Source organism: Pleurodeles waltl, chromosome 8 (genome assembly GCF_031143425.1).
Source record: "Pleurodeles waltl isolate 20211129_DDA chromosome 8, aPleWal1.hap1.20221129, whole genome shotgun sequence".
Taxonomy (NCBI): Eukaryota; Metazoa; Chordata; class Amphibia; order Caudata; family Salamandridae; genus Pleurodeles; species Pleurodeles waltl.
This window is the reverse complement of record NC_090447.1, coordinates 1,253,392,708-1,253,407,326: the sequence shown is the minus strand read 5'-3', so window position 1 is coordinate 1,253,407,326 and position 14,619 is coordinate 1,253,392,708.

The following is a 14,619-nucleotide window of genomic DNA, read 5'->3' as shown; positions in this document are numbered from 1 at the left end:
CCCTTGAGGAATTCAACACCAATTGTAAACCTTATCCAGGATTTTGAAACTGAAAAGAAATTCGCTGTCCTCATGAAGAGGCACAGAAAAGAACGCTTGGGACAAATTAATTACTGTGAACCACTCTGCATCACATGGAACCTGGAACACAATCACAGCTGGATTTGGCGCCACTGGGCAGCATTCCACCACTATGTCATTGATCTTTCTCAAATCTTGGACAATGAGAACCTTCCCACAAGGCTTTCTCAATCCCATTATTGGTGAATTAAATGGGCTGATCATCACTTCCTTCAAGACTCCCTGTTTCACAAAGTCTGCAATTAATTGCGCCACCTTTATAAGGACATCTTGCGCATATGGTACTGCGGTATCTGGGGAACCACAGCATTTGGCTTCACACTGACTTTAACTGGTTCTACTCCTTTTGTCAGTCCTACTTCTTTCCCTGTTAAATCCCACACCTTCTCTTGGACAGTTCCCTGCAAGTCTGCCGGGAGATTAGCCACTGTGAACATTGGGAAAAAGTTAATCAGAGGATATTCCTCGTATGTGGTCTCCGTTTCAGGCTCCGAAATCTGCTCTTCATCTCCTTCATCATCACTGTTTGTCTGAACCTCAATCCCCTCATTGGAACAGGTGATCGAACACCTTATTTTGCACAGTAAAAAGGGTCATTACAACCCTGGCGGACGGTGTTAAAGCGGCGGTAAGACCGCCAACAGGCTGGCGGTCTTATTTTTGGAATTATGACCATGGCGGTTACCGCCATGGTCATCCGCCGCCTCTCCGTTCCGACCGCCAGGGCGGAGACGACCGCTGGGCTGGAGACCTGGGTCTCCAGCCCGGCGGCCGTGACAATACCGCCGCCGGTATTTTGACCCGCCTTACCGCCGTGGATTTCCAGCGGTAGGAACCGCCATGAAATCCATGGCGGTTAGCACTATCAGTGCCAGGGAATTCCTTCCCTGGCACTGATAGGGGTCTCCCTCAACCCCCACCCCGACTCCCTCCCCTACACCCCCCACCCACCCTGCCACCCCCCAAAGGTGGCAGGACCCCCTCCCCACCCTGACCCCTGACATTACCTAACACACACACACCCGACACGCACGCAGGCACCACCAACACACATACACGCACACACACCGACACACATGCTAACATCCACACAAACAGTCAGACACGTACACCCACATTCACACCTTCATGCACACATCCACACAGACATACCTACAGACATACACGCACTCATTCCCAAAACACGCAACACCCCCGCAAGCATACACGCACTCACACCCCCTACATACACAGACGCACACCCTCATGCCCACACAACACACAACACCCCCCCACCCCCTCCCCTAACGGACGATCGACTTACCTGTTCTGTCGATCTGCCGGGAGGGGACGGGAGCCATGGGGGCAGCTCCACCGACACCACACCGCCAACAGAACACCGCCGCGCAGAATCACAGGACATGATTAGCTAGGCGGTGTTCTGTTGGCGTGGTGGTGGAGGTGGAGCAACCTCCACTTCCCCGTCGCCCGCCAGTATGGCTGTTGGCGCCTCTCCGTCAGAAAAACGACAGAGGGCAGCCAACGGTCATAATACGCCGAGCGGCAAACCGCCACTACTGGCGGTCTTCCGCACGGCGGTCCCTCGGCTGTCTTGTTAAAAGACCGCCGAGGTTGTAATGACCACCTAAGTCTCTTCCCAGGAGGGACACGGTACTCGAATCGCAAACCACAAATCTGTGTAATCCCTGAAAGGTGACAAGCTCAACCTGCACCGGGTCTGTGAATGGGTTAGTCAGGAGCTGGTTTGCCACTCCTACCACCTTGACTGTACGTCCCAAAAGAGGCAGTTTTGGGACCTCTGCACTTCTGACTGTAGAGTGCGTAGCTCCTGTGTCAACCAAGAATGAAACCTTGTGACCCATTACCTTCCCCTGATCATAGGGCCCTTTCTGATCTATCTCTAAGGACGCTGCAAGCCTACACTCCTCACTATCTGGACTCTCATCCAACCATTCATCGTTTATTCCATTCTCACCACGCAATGGGAACTGTTGCACTGTGTTATTTTGACTCATTCTTTGACCTGTGACCTGTTGAGGAAGCATCACCTGTTGCTCTTCCATTGGCGCTAAGGGCACTTGCATTTGCTGTTTAGGTACCATGGGAACCTGCTGCTGTATTTGATGCATTTGCATCGACTGTATAGGTGGCATCTGCACCTGCTGCATGGGTTGAAAACCCTGCATCTGATTCATATTATTTTGGAAGTTCGGATTAGAACCTCTCATCCTTGGTCCCTTCATATTTTGAAATGCACCGACATCATTGCTTTGTTGAACAACACCTTCCTGCACCATCATCGGGCACTCCTGCTTCCAATGTCCCATGCACCCGCAGGCATGACAAGGTAACATCTTCTTCATCCCCTGCACATCATTTTGAACTACTATAGTGTTCAAGTCTGTGCTTCTGTTCACAAAACCTCCTTGACCTCTGCCTCTCACTTGCACCTGAAACATCCCATTTCCTTGTGGCTGTTGCACCATCTGTTGCAGACAACCTCCCTCCATCCCTGATTGCGCTGCCTTAATTTGCATCACCATTGCCTTCTCCTTCAACTTTCTCTGCTTTAACTCAATCTCGCCACTACAGTACTTCACATACTGCAACACCTCATCAATCGGCTTCGCCTGCCAACAAATCAAGTGGTTCTTAATCATCTGACTAATCTCAGGTCTCAACCCTTCAACAAACCTAAACACAAGGTGATTCATATCCTTCGCCTCAACAACCTCTGTACCGCTATAGTGCTTGAACGCTTTCAACAACTTCTCATAATAGGCATGTATCGACTCTTTGGCTTCCTGAGCCGTCTGATCAATCTTTTGCCAATCAATATTCTTTGGCAAAACTTTCTGTTTCAGGAATTCAATCACCTTATAGTAATACTTCATCACCTCGGGAGACGGTGCTCCTGTGACTCTATCCCTTGCCGGTTCCGCAACCGGCCAGTCCACACTCCTCTTGCATTCAAGCCACAAATTAGCTGGGACTATGATCTCAAAGATAGTATTCAGGTCTTCCCAGAGACATTTCGCAAGCTTCACAAAACTGTCCGTCTGCTGATACCACTCTATTGGCTTCTCCCTCAGCCTGGAAAAGTCATTAGTAAATGACAGAATATCACCTCTAGTCCACGGCACATGGACAAGAACCCCTCCAGAAGTCTCTCGCATTGGTAACATCTTTACCGCACCAGTATCCTGTATGGTTTTGGCTGGCTGCTCTAAGCAGTTTCTCTTCCTCTTGTCTCTTTTCTTTGCCATTCTACCTTCCCATTTCTCTAAGGCTCCCCAAACTTGTGCACTCTGTAATAGTTCCTTGAGGTGTGCCTTCATTCCAGTAGACCTCATGTGTTCAAAATCCTTAGGCTCAAAGTCTAACCTGTAGCTCCTCTTCAGATGTTTGGTTTTTTCTAAGTCTATTCCATATTTATCTGCCAAGTTCGCCAACCTCTGGTGCACCCTGCTCACTTCTTTAGTTATCTTTAGACACAAGTATCTCAATTCTGCTTCTGTGTATGACTCTAACCTGTTCACTCCCATGCTCCCTTCAACAAGTTCATTTGCCTCCATGCCCAACCTCACAAAATTCAGGTACTCTTCTCCTTCTGACCTCCCGTGCTGCTGCGGGAGTAGTCTGTGGTGAATTTAACTTATCTGACCAGCCATTCAGCTGTTGCGCGGTTAAATCTTGTAATGAGATATTCCCAGCCTGCACTATCGGTGTTTGCGGTACGTTTGTACCCGAGATCTGCGGTGTCAGTAATCCCAAACTCGATTGTCTCATGGCATCTGGAGGAGCCCCAATCGGACTGAAGTCTAACAAAGACCTAGATCTTTCAAATGTCGGCTCCACTGGAGTCATCCCTTGAGAGCTCCCTACGAACCCTCCTCTTGTCATCTCTTGAGTCATTATCCCTTGATCACATACAGTAAGCTTCGCCTGCGGATACAATGGTACTGGTGGACCAACTGTAATGGGCAAGGATATGGCGTCTGGGGCCATATTTATACTCCGTTTGCGCCGAAATTGCGTCGTTTTTTTTGACGCAATTTCGACGCAAAACTAACGCCAACTAACGCCATATTTATACTATGGCGTTAGAGGCGAATAGCGCCAAAGTTCCCGGAATGTGCGTCATTTTTTAGCGTGAACCCCTTCCTTGCGTTAATGATATGCAAGGGAGGCGTTCCCGTCTAAAAAATGACTCCCAGGCCTTTACGTGGTATTTATACTCCCGGGCAAAAGAGACGCCCGGGAGTTGGCGTGGCTAAAAACGGCGCATTTGCGCCACTTTTTAACGCCTGCTCAGGGCAGGCGTTAAGGGGCCTGTGGGCTCAAAATGAGCCCACAGGTGCCCTCCCATGCCCCCAGGGACCCCCCCTGCCACCCTTGCCCACCCCAGGAGGACCCCCAAGGATGGAGGGACCCACCCCAGGGACATTCAGGTAAGTTCAGGTAAGTATAATTTTTTATTTTTTATATTTTTTTTTGGTGGCATAGGGGGGCCTTATTTGTGCCCCCCTACATGCCACTATGCCCAATGACCATGCCCAGGGGACAGAAGTCCCCTGGGCATGGCCATTGGGCAAGGGGGCATGACTCCTATCTTTACAATGATAGGAGTCATGTTGATGGGGGATGGGCGTCGTTAAAAAATGGCGCAAGTCGGGTTAAGACGATTTTTTCGACGTAACCTGACTTGCCCCATTTTAAGACGCCCATGCGCCATTTTCCCCCTACGCCGGCGCTGTCTGGTCTACGTGGTTTTTTCCCACGCAAACCAGGCAGCGCCGGTCTGATTGCGCCGTCTAACGCCATTCCATAAATACGGCGCCCGCTTGGCGCTTCAGAATGGCGTTAGACGGCGCAAAACTTTTTGACGCTAAACTGCGTTAGCGCAGTTTAGCGTCAAAAAGTATAAATATGGGCCCTGGCGTCTGCCTGTTTCCCAAAACCTGTGGAGTATTAACTCCCATATTCTCGTTCATTGCTGATGCCATGGCTGACTGCGGTCCTGTGACCGAAGTGTAATTCGGAATCATCTGTTGCTGCACCTGGGGCAGTAAAGGTGGAGTTAGATCCGTCTGAATCAGCTTTGGTCTCATATATGCCGGCTCGGACGGCACCATCAAATTCATTGTGGTCTCTAAGATTGGGACATCAGGGTAAAGTCTCTGAACCTGTGGTGGCTGTAGCTGAGACTGCCTCTCTGGAGCAGTGGACACACTAATGCTAGTCTGCACTGGAACTGGTGTGGCAACAGGAGTAACCTGTACCGGATTCATCCTCCCCTTGTTTTGAGTCAAACTTACAAGACATGTACTAGTACTCGGCTTATTGTCATCTACTGCATATGGTGGAGGTCGGTCATTCAGTAACTGATTAAGGAACTCATCATAGTCTGAAACATCCATCTCTGACCAGGGCTTCTTAGCCTCTTTGTCTTTAGAAGAACTTTTGTCAGTCTTACAAGTAGCTTTCCCCCCTTTGTTTTCACCTTCTTGAGCTATTGCTGGAAACATCCTAATTCCATCTATTGTCTCTCTCCTCCAAACTATCTGTGCACTATCCCACCTAGCCTCCGCTAGTGTCTTTTCTGCCTTCCTCATTCTCTTCTCAAATTTCTGCTGCTGTTGTCGTATAGCCATCAGTTCCCAAATTGTTAATGCCTCAAACTGTGCTTGCCTAGGAGGTAGCTTTAGCTCATTTGGCACCCTCTGCAAATTTTCCAAAACCCTTATATTGAACGTTCCGTGCTCCGGAAACGCCAAACACCCTTCTTTCTCTATTGCTTTGCACCATTGCTTTAGCCAAAGACATGGTGCGACACCCCTTTCCTCCATTACGGCATAAGCCGGTGTATCTTCTGGCAGTGTAACCTCTCCTACACTCGCGGTAATATATGTATCTCCCCTCAAGGCGCTCTTTAAAGCCTTGAAAAATGTATTTTTTGCGCCTTTTATTTTGTTTACAGTCGAATCAGGAAGTGACTTTAATTCCCAGAACTCCTTCACCTACCTTCTCAACCAATTGCCTCTCACGGACGGCTGCCAATCCGTGTGCGACCCTTCTCACTAACCGACCTATCATAGCTCAGCTCCAATGACGTCACACTCACACACACACTGCGGCTGACAAAGTCTTGCGGCTTGTCTTTCTCACTCTTGATTCACACAAAAACTAATGCAATATGTATTGCGAGCACCAACAAAACTCAAATTTGCCGGTTTAGTACAGGAAAGGGTAACACAATTGCTTCAGAACTTTACAGAGATTTTGCTTAGCCTCGGCCTCTACACTCTCCTTCTGACCTGCACATTTTACTCTTGACTTGTCAATGGGTTATTCAAGTGCACTTTAGAACTCACCAAATCTCCATCGAAGTTTTCATTCACTCACATTGACTCAAACTCGACTCGTCAATTTCACCATCAACCTATTAAACTGCGCAAATTACAACATAAACCAAGTATCTCATACACTTATCAATATACGCTGGAGTCGTAGACCACGCAGGGTCCGTACATCACCAACAACCACGTGGACAATTTTGAGCACAAAGCGCCACACTCACATGAAGTTCACCGACTTCGCTACTCTCATACTGCGGAGTACGCACAATCCTACTAAAACATCATTGTTGGACTTTTGGCCATACGCATGGTCATCCCTAGTCTTTTTGCCTCCTTCCTCCTGGTTTTTCTGACCTCTCGCTGTTGGCTCTAGGACTCTGAGCACTTTATCACTGCTGACCAGTGCTAAAGTGCAGGTGCTCTCCCATCTAAAGTTGGTATGATTGGCTTATACCTAATTGGCATATTTAATTTACCTATAAGTCCCTTGTACAGTGGTATCTCTATACCCAGGGCCTGTAAATTAAATACTACAAGTGGGCCTGCAGCGCTGCTTGCGCCACCCACTGAAGTAGACTTTCAAACCTGTCTCAGGCCTGCTAGCGCAGGGCCTGTGTGCGTAGTTTTCTGCCACAGGGACCTGGCATCTAAATTTACTTGCCAGGCCCAGAACTCCCCTTTTACTACATGTAAGCACCCCTAAAGTACGCCCTAGCTAGCCCTATGGGCAGGGTGCCATGTATGTAGAAAGGCAGGACATGTGCCATATTGCATGGCCTGTCCTGGTAGTGACAAACAGCCTAACTTGGTGTCTCACTGCTGTGAGTGCTGCCTTCTCATAGGATTGCATTAGAAATGCCCTGCCTTATGTGTAAGGGGTATTGTCTGATTTATGAGGGGTAGCGTAGGCGGTTTGGTATGGTTGTGATGGTGATAATAAATACTGCTTACTGGTGTGGGTGTATTTTTTATTACTATCACAGAAATGCCACTTCTAGAAAGTGCGCATTTATCTGTGCTTATAATTCTGCTGTTTTGCAGCTTGACTCCAATCCACGTCTGGGCAGAGTGACAGTTGGGGCTTTGTGCATACTTTTCAGACAGCCTGTACACAGGGAGGGTGGAGGTGTCACCGAGGTGCATCTGCATACTGAATAGTCTTCCTGGGCTGAGAGAAGGGAGAGGCGGGGCACACCTACATTTGTAAAGGCTGTGCCCTGGCCTCACACAATAGGGTCGTTAACCCCCCACTGATGTTTGGAGCCTGTGCTGAAAGGAGAGAGGGGGCACTCCCAGAACCAGTTGTAACTGGCTGGAACCTCCTCTCCCTATCATTGTAAAACACTGTAAAAATGGACTATAAGTACAGGGGAATTTTCCCCAGAATTTAAACATTCTTGGAACTTGAAACTGGACACAGAACGCTGATGAATGGACTCACCAGGAAACCGCCATGGACTGTTGCTGCTGTGCTGACCTGTGACCTGCCTGGTCACTAGGAGGAACTGCCACCATCTGCACCCCTTGTGCTGGCCTGTAGCTGGGCCCACCAGCCCTGTACCTTTTCCTTGATTATTGTTCCCAGGGGCAGGGTGCTGTGGCCCCTGACCCCTGCACCGATCTACTATAATATTGCCTTAGCGCTTAGGGGAAAAGCGCTCTTGTGGAAATGCTGCAGAAGATCACCGCCGCAGCCCAGGCTACATAATCTTCCTAGCGCTGTGAAAAGCGTTTCGTTAAGATCACCGCCGCAGCCCAGGCTGCATAATCTTCCTAGCGCTGTGAAAAGCGCTTCGTTGAGATCACCGCCGCAGCCCAGGCTGCATAATCTTTCTAGCGCTGTGAAAAGCGCTTCGTTCGGATCACCGCCGCAGCCCGGAGAAGTTAATTGGTATAACGCGAGCATTGCGCGTTTACCAGTGCCCCCAGGGCACGAAGACAACCTTCTTTGTGTTTTTAGGAGCCAGCGCGCTCCTAGCGGTGCCCCCGGGGTAGGGATCGCTCCGAGGAGCGCCCTCGGGGCACCAACAGGCCCCACCTTGGGCCGCGACGTCATCTGGACGCAGAGGGAGAGGAGGACGCCTCTCCCTCGCGTGCAGGAGTCCCGGAGGACTCTCCTGCCATTCCGGGCCGGGCGGCAGCCTCACTGGAGGCTCGTCCTGGCCCCCGGCTCTATTGTTGGCCCCCTCGCGGGCCAGGAGTATTTTCTCTAGGGGTCTCCCGTAGTGGCAGGGCCACGGAGGTCCAGGGAGACCCCAGGAGGTAGCGGGTCCCCGGAGGGGCCTGCGTTTCAGCGAGGAGGGAGCGCGAGGCACCCCCCTCCCCCTTTGAAGTATTGGGTAACCTTGGCCCCCCTGGAGAGGGCCGGTGGAGGCCCGGGGGGCCCCCCAGTGATCACGGGTCCCAGAAGGGGCCCGTCAAGGAGTCAGAGAGGGTGCGTGCCGCCCCTCTCTATCTGCCATGTTTAGGGAGGCCCCTGTTTTTGCGCAGAAGAGCGCCGGGGGCCCCATGATTAGTTTTAGGCACTGGAAGTGCCTCCTCATCAACCAGGTACTTTTAAATGGACCAATAGAGTTATAATTGAAGTTCTTTCTACAGACTTTACTAATTATGACATATTGCCTACCTGTTCTATGATGCTTTTACATATGTGTGCACATGTTCCTTTTATGGGCATGACTTGCTAATATGTTTGCCTAACTTGCCATAGGTTTTCTAATGTTCCTACTATGGGCGTTTTATGATATTCTTATGACAAGTGTGCTAATGTGATAACGTGTTTCCTGACTACTGCTTATGTTGCAGAATACTGAGTAACCTGTGTGTTATGTGTGACTACTGCTAGTTTGCAGAGTAACTAATGTGTAACGTTCTGACAACTGCTAAGGTAGCAGGATAGTACTGTTATGTGATGTTGGTCTGATGATTACGTTGTGTACAATACAGTATATTTTCATATAATCTGGTGTTGTGTTTCCTTTGTGGTGGGGATATTGCGTCACATGTATGTGTGTGTTGTGCAAACGCTTTACGCATTGCCTCCGGGTTAAGCCTGACTGCTCGTGCCAAGCTACCAAGGGGGTGAGCAGGGGTTATCTTGGACGTGTAACTCCCTTGCCCTGACTAGAGTGGGTAAGTTCTGCCTGGCTGAGGTGCATACAATCATCATTTGGCCTAAAATCCTCACAGACTGTACACTTCACCTGCGGTATGCATAAGCCGTACAAGCACAAACCCTACCTCATTCACACTATCCCTAGAACGCCGAAAACATACTCAAACTCCCTTCAGCAGGCTCCGAGATTCCGGGAAAGTCATTTGGGACTTAGGGGCACATCATCTCTCCGATTTGCATAATTTAGAAGAACAATTTTTCCCAATACCCAATTTTCTGATACACCTTTCTTACTTCCAAACTACGCTCATCAATTTCTACCAGACCTTTCGAGCCAACAATCTTATCAAACAGTGATTTCTCGTCCTGGGGCCCCAAAGGACCAAACCATCCTCTGCTACCAAAAACTGATAGCGCGTCAGAGCCTTGATAAGTAAACTTACAAGGAGAGACGCCTAGGCCGATGGACCTTTTGACCACGTTTGGAGACTTCCCAGTACGAGATATCTTTCTGGCATCTCAAAATCATTATATCTATAACCCAATCAATATTCTTAGTACCTTATCAACAAGTGAATCAATAACATACAGTAAGAATCAATAAATTAATACACCATGACCTTTCAGCCATGAATAACCACACCAATCTAGTTAAGTGTTAGGATTTTATTACCTACTGGTTACAATCTAATATTCATTTCCGTTAATCTCATTAGCAATCAGTCTCATTAGTAACTCTTCAGATTTATCATTAAAACACAATTAATCAATGCATAGAGAATATTCATTAAGCATTAACACATCATTAATAAGAACAACTTAGCAAAGTCTCAGAGTGCTAGATTCAACAAAGCAAGAACTCAGTCATTTGTCTATTTGCATCCGGTATTTGTGAACACCTTAACTAACCTCGAATTAGCATCAGCATGTTGGGCTTCATGCAAAACAATTGAACAAACACAAATTTGGAAAACATCTAACTATGGCCTCTATCAAAAGAGCAGTTGTTACCTAGAAAGAAAAGGCAAACAGACAATTACAATTTTCATCAGATAGTTACCCCTCCAACGAATCAGCAAACAGCATCAGTCTTCGTCCTCAGGACATCAGTCGATTCACCATCAGGAAAGATAGGACAGGACAAAGTCTCAATATGGAATGGCTATAGAATAAGACTCTTCCCTCATATGGAGGAGAAGCAAGCATCAATATGGGCGAATAGAGGATGGTTAAAGTATCAGGAAGAGTAAACGGCAAAGTCTCAAAATGGCAAAGTATGTCTTAAGGTAGAATGTCCGCATTATGGCTAATAATGTCAGATCTCTCCTCGGGTCATGCGGTTATATCAAAACTGTCGAACTAGCCCTTAATTCCCCATTGGATAATATTTGGTGCATCATGATCTCTGTCCAATAATTCTCCACACGCTTCACTAGAATTTTCCACATAACACAGTTCTCATGTCTTTGATTGGCTCACGTTATTGACGTCTTCGTCGGTTGGAATGTCAGGCTAAGAAAAGTTACACTTCACGCTCCAGTCAGTGGCTCTATTGTTTTACCCTACTCCAGGCAGCCTTGCACCTGTTACGAATTACACAGTTGCATTCAGCAAGAATGTCTCCTTGAGCAAGTTGGGTCCCATGAGAAAGAATTTGCTACGGCTACACACACATCTAGCTTCTGGAAAATTACAGCGTTGTGTCCTTCAGGAAGACAGCACATTGCACATTAGGAAAAACACAGTTTAATATGAAACCAGGCAGCTTGGCCCAGACCCTTGCTAACTTAGGCCTAGTAATTTAGCTAACAAACCCTTAATATATGACTCTAATTATGATATGGTAATACAAATTCAAAACTTTAGTACATTAATAATTCATCATTAATAAGCTTCATGAGTCTTCGTATACATTGGTGACCACTCCCCGTGGGCACATTTCAAACGCACACATTATTTTTCTATGTTAACGCATTCTCTATGCAGCTTCATTACACAATATATTGCAAGCTTTTCATGTTCATATTATTTTTAAAAGACACACTCCAACACTACCTCTGCCAAATGCTCAACTGTTAAAGATGTGGAATATCATGACTGCTAGTCTTGATCCCACCTCATGCCTCTTTCCTCCATTTCCCTCCACTTCCTATTAGTTTCAAAATTGCAGGTTCTGTTTCAACTCTATTTTCTACCTTTGTTGCTTTATCTAAACTTTTGCCCCATATTTGTAATTTTTTCGCGTGCATTTGCGTCATTGTTTTACACAAAAGCGGCGCAAACTTACAAATGTAATTGTATTTTGTAAGTTTGCGCTGCTTTTGCGTAAATAAATGACACAAATGCAGCTCTAAAAAAGTATAAATGTGGGCTTTTGTCTTCCACCTTTTTTCTCCCTTTTGCAGCCCTTTCTGTCTCCTGCTCTGGCCCTGATGATGAAAAATAAGTCCTACTCCCAGAAATGAGTGCCAGTGCCCACCACTTGCAGCTAGCACAAATAAAGCTCTGGTAGCTGGGTATAGGCAGAAGGTGCTACATGACAGACCAAAGAAGGTGGCTGACCACAAAGTGGACGCATACATCACACAACACTCCCTGTAGATCGATAAAGGGTTGTTGTAAAAATTGGAGGCCAGCCAGAAATATAGAAAACATTTCTTTACATTAAAAAACACATTAACAGTATACATGTACCACTTGAACTAAATGTAATATTTCAAGTTTACGTTTACTATTAAGGTCACCTATCAGGTTTTGGCCTCAATCCGTTTTCCTTTGGCAGCCTTTCTTATGATCTGGTTTTGTGATACATTTGTGCTTTCAAAGCTAAGTCCTAGATTTACTATTTTTCACTCAACACAAAATTCAAACCAACTTTGCTGTGCTATGTTGAGCAAGGGAGAAAACACAGTGCTGCTCCATATCTACTAAAATTAGCCTTCTGCTCTCGACCTCATAGCTAATGCTCCAACAAAGGTGCCTTGTGTGGCACCCAGCAGCTAACCAGGAGGCAGAGGTTGGGGTTCTCTGTCCAGCATAGAATTTGAACTGGAAGCATGCCATTCTAGTGCCTCGAAAAACTCAGAAAAATACTTAGCGTTGGATGCAACACATCAGTTTTGTGGAGAAATAAACATATTTACCATTGTTCATGCTTGCTTCAAGCAAGCTTTAGTGTTTGATGCAAAGACTTGTCTAGCTATCTTACTTGATTGGGCTTTGCCAAAACAAAAACCTTTACAGTGCTACACACGTTTTGCATTAGGTAGTAAATACCATGCACTGCTTTGTGTTGCATTGTGCTGGTGTAAATGCTTAGTAAATCTGCCCATATGTCTTTCGTTTAATAGTGTACATTTCTTTTTGCTTGGTTATGTTTGGGCTTCTGTCTTTCAAAAATCTGCCTAGTGATGCACAAAATAATTATATGAATAAACTATTGTCACTTTTTACTTTCTGTATGTCAACACTCTAATATATCAGTCCATTCTTTTTTCACTTTGCTTGATTTCAGAAGACCCTCAAAAAGGTGGTGACACATCTGGTGATGCTTCTGCAAGTTGACACATACCCCGCTCCTTACCAACATTGCCTTGCAATATCCCTCTGGCCCTAATTTACATGGTAAAGACGTACTGTAATGTAGGGGGCCTATTTAAAGGGCCGTGTTTCAAGCTCCAACTTGTGAGTAAGGACAAGTGGTCAATAGAGTGGAGTGGCACAAAAACACAAAAGCTTGGAAACTGTAGAAAGTAATTTCTGTTTGTGATACATACCAGCTGCTACTGAAGGTAACTGAAGCTGCACTGGTTGTGCGAGAGGTAGCAAAGTGCAAGTCAGAGGTAGCACCTTCTTCTCTGGGCAACTTTCAAGTTACATCCATACCAATCTCCTCATTTAGATTTTTGGAGGTAAAATTTCAATCTTCCAGTGAGATGAAGTTAGCTTCTCTTTCACACTGGTTTTAGAGGTGCAGCTTGTAAAGGAACTCTTCATCTAAGGACTGATTCACAAACTGCATTTTGTATCCCTTAAAGTCCTTAAAGCTAAAGTAGTACTAGTTACTTTCTACAAAATTCCATTCACAAAGCAGCAAGAATCTCCACCTCCACTTATCATATATTTTCTATGGGAAGATCCTCACATGTGTAAGTTTACTACTTAGTAGAATATGTGGGAGGGAACAGGGGGAGTGGCTGGAAATTGAGGACTATCTACTACTAAAAGGGAGAGATAAAGGATTTAGGGAGGAGTAAAGAGATGTGTTGAAAGTGCCAAGGAGAGGATTAGGGACGGACAGATACCCACCTAGAAAATAAGTCCATTGCTGTTCACAAACCATATAAATTAATTCCATTCATAACTTCTTGTAAATTATAATAAGTAATAAATATACATATTTTACTTTAGGTGGGATTTTTAGTTTTTAACAACATTTTTTAAAATAGCTTTACATTAATGTCATATACTTAAATTAATTAAAAGTTAAATGAAATGTTGTAGCATGTTCATTTTATTCTACAAACAAAGTTAATATTTATAGAATTATTTTAAAGTATCATTTATTTTAACTAACATTTTCAAATGTGATAATATACTTTTTACATTTTCCATATACTTTACAGTTAGAAATGGGATTTCTGGTTGGCTAGGGTATGCACCTAAGCCAGGCAGGACCCACCCACTCTAGTCAGGATAAGGGAGTTACACGTCCAAGACATCCCCTGCTCACCCCCTTGGTAGCTTTGCACAAGCAGTCAGGCCTAACCTGGAGGAGCAATTGCACAACACACACAACACACGTGACACAATATATACTCCACAAAGTAAACACAACACTGAGCTTTTTTTGTTGAAAGCTGATGCCGGTGAGGAGCCATGCTGCCAGGGAGGTGTTCATCAGGCCGGAGGGGGCTGCAGGAGCTGCAGCCCTGAAGAAGTCCGCTTGGATGAAACGCGTTGGCTATGAATGCTCAATTTTCCACATGAGGTTATGAATGTTCGACTTTTGATATGAATTCATAAAATACGATCATTTTAATAAGATCTGACTATGGAATTATG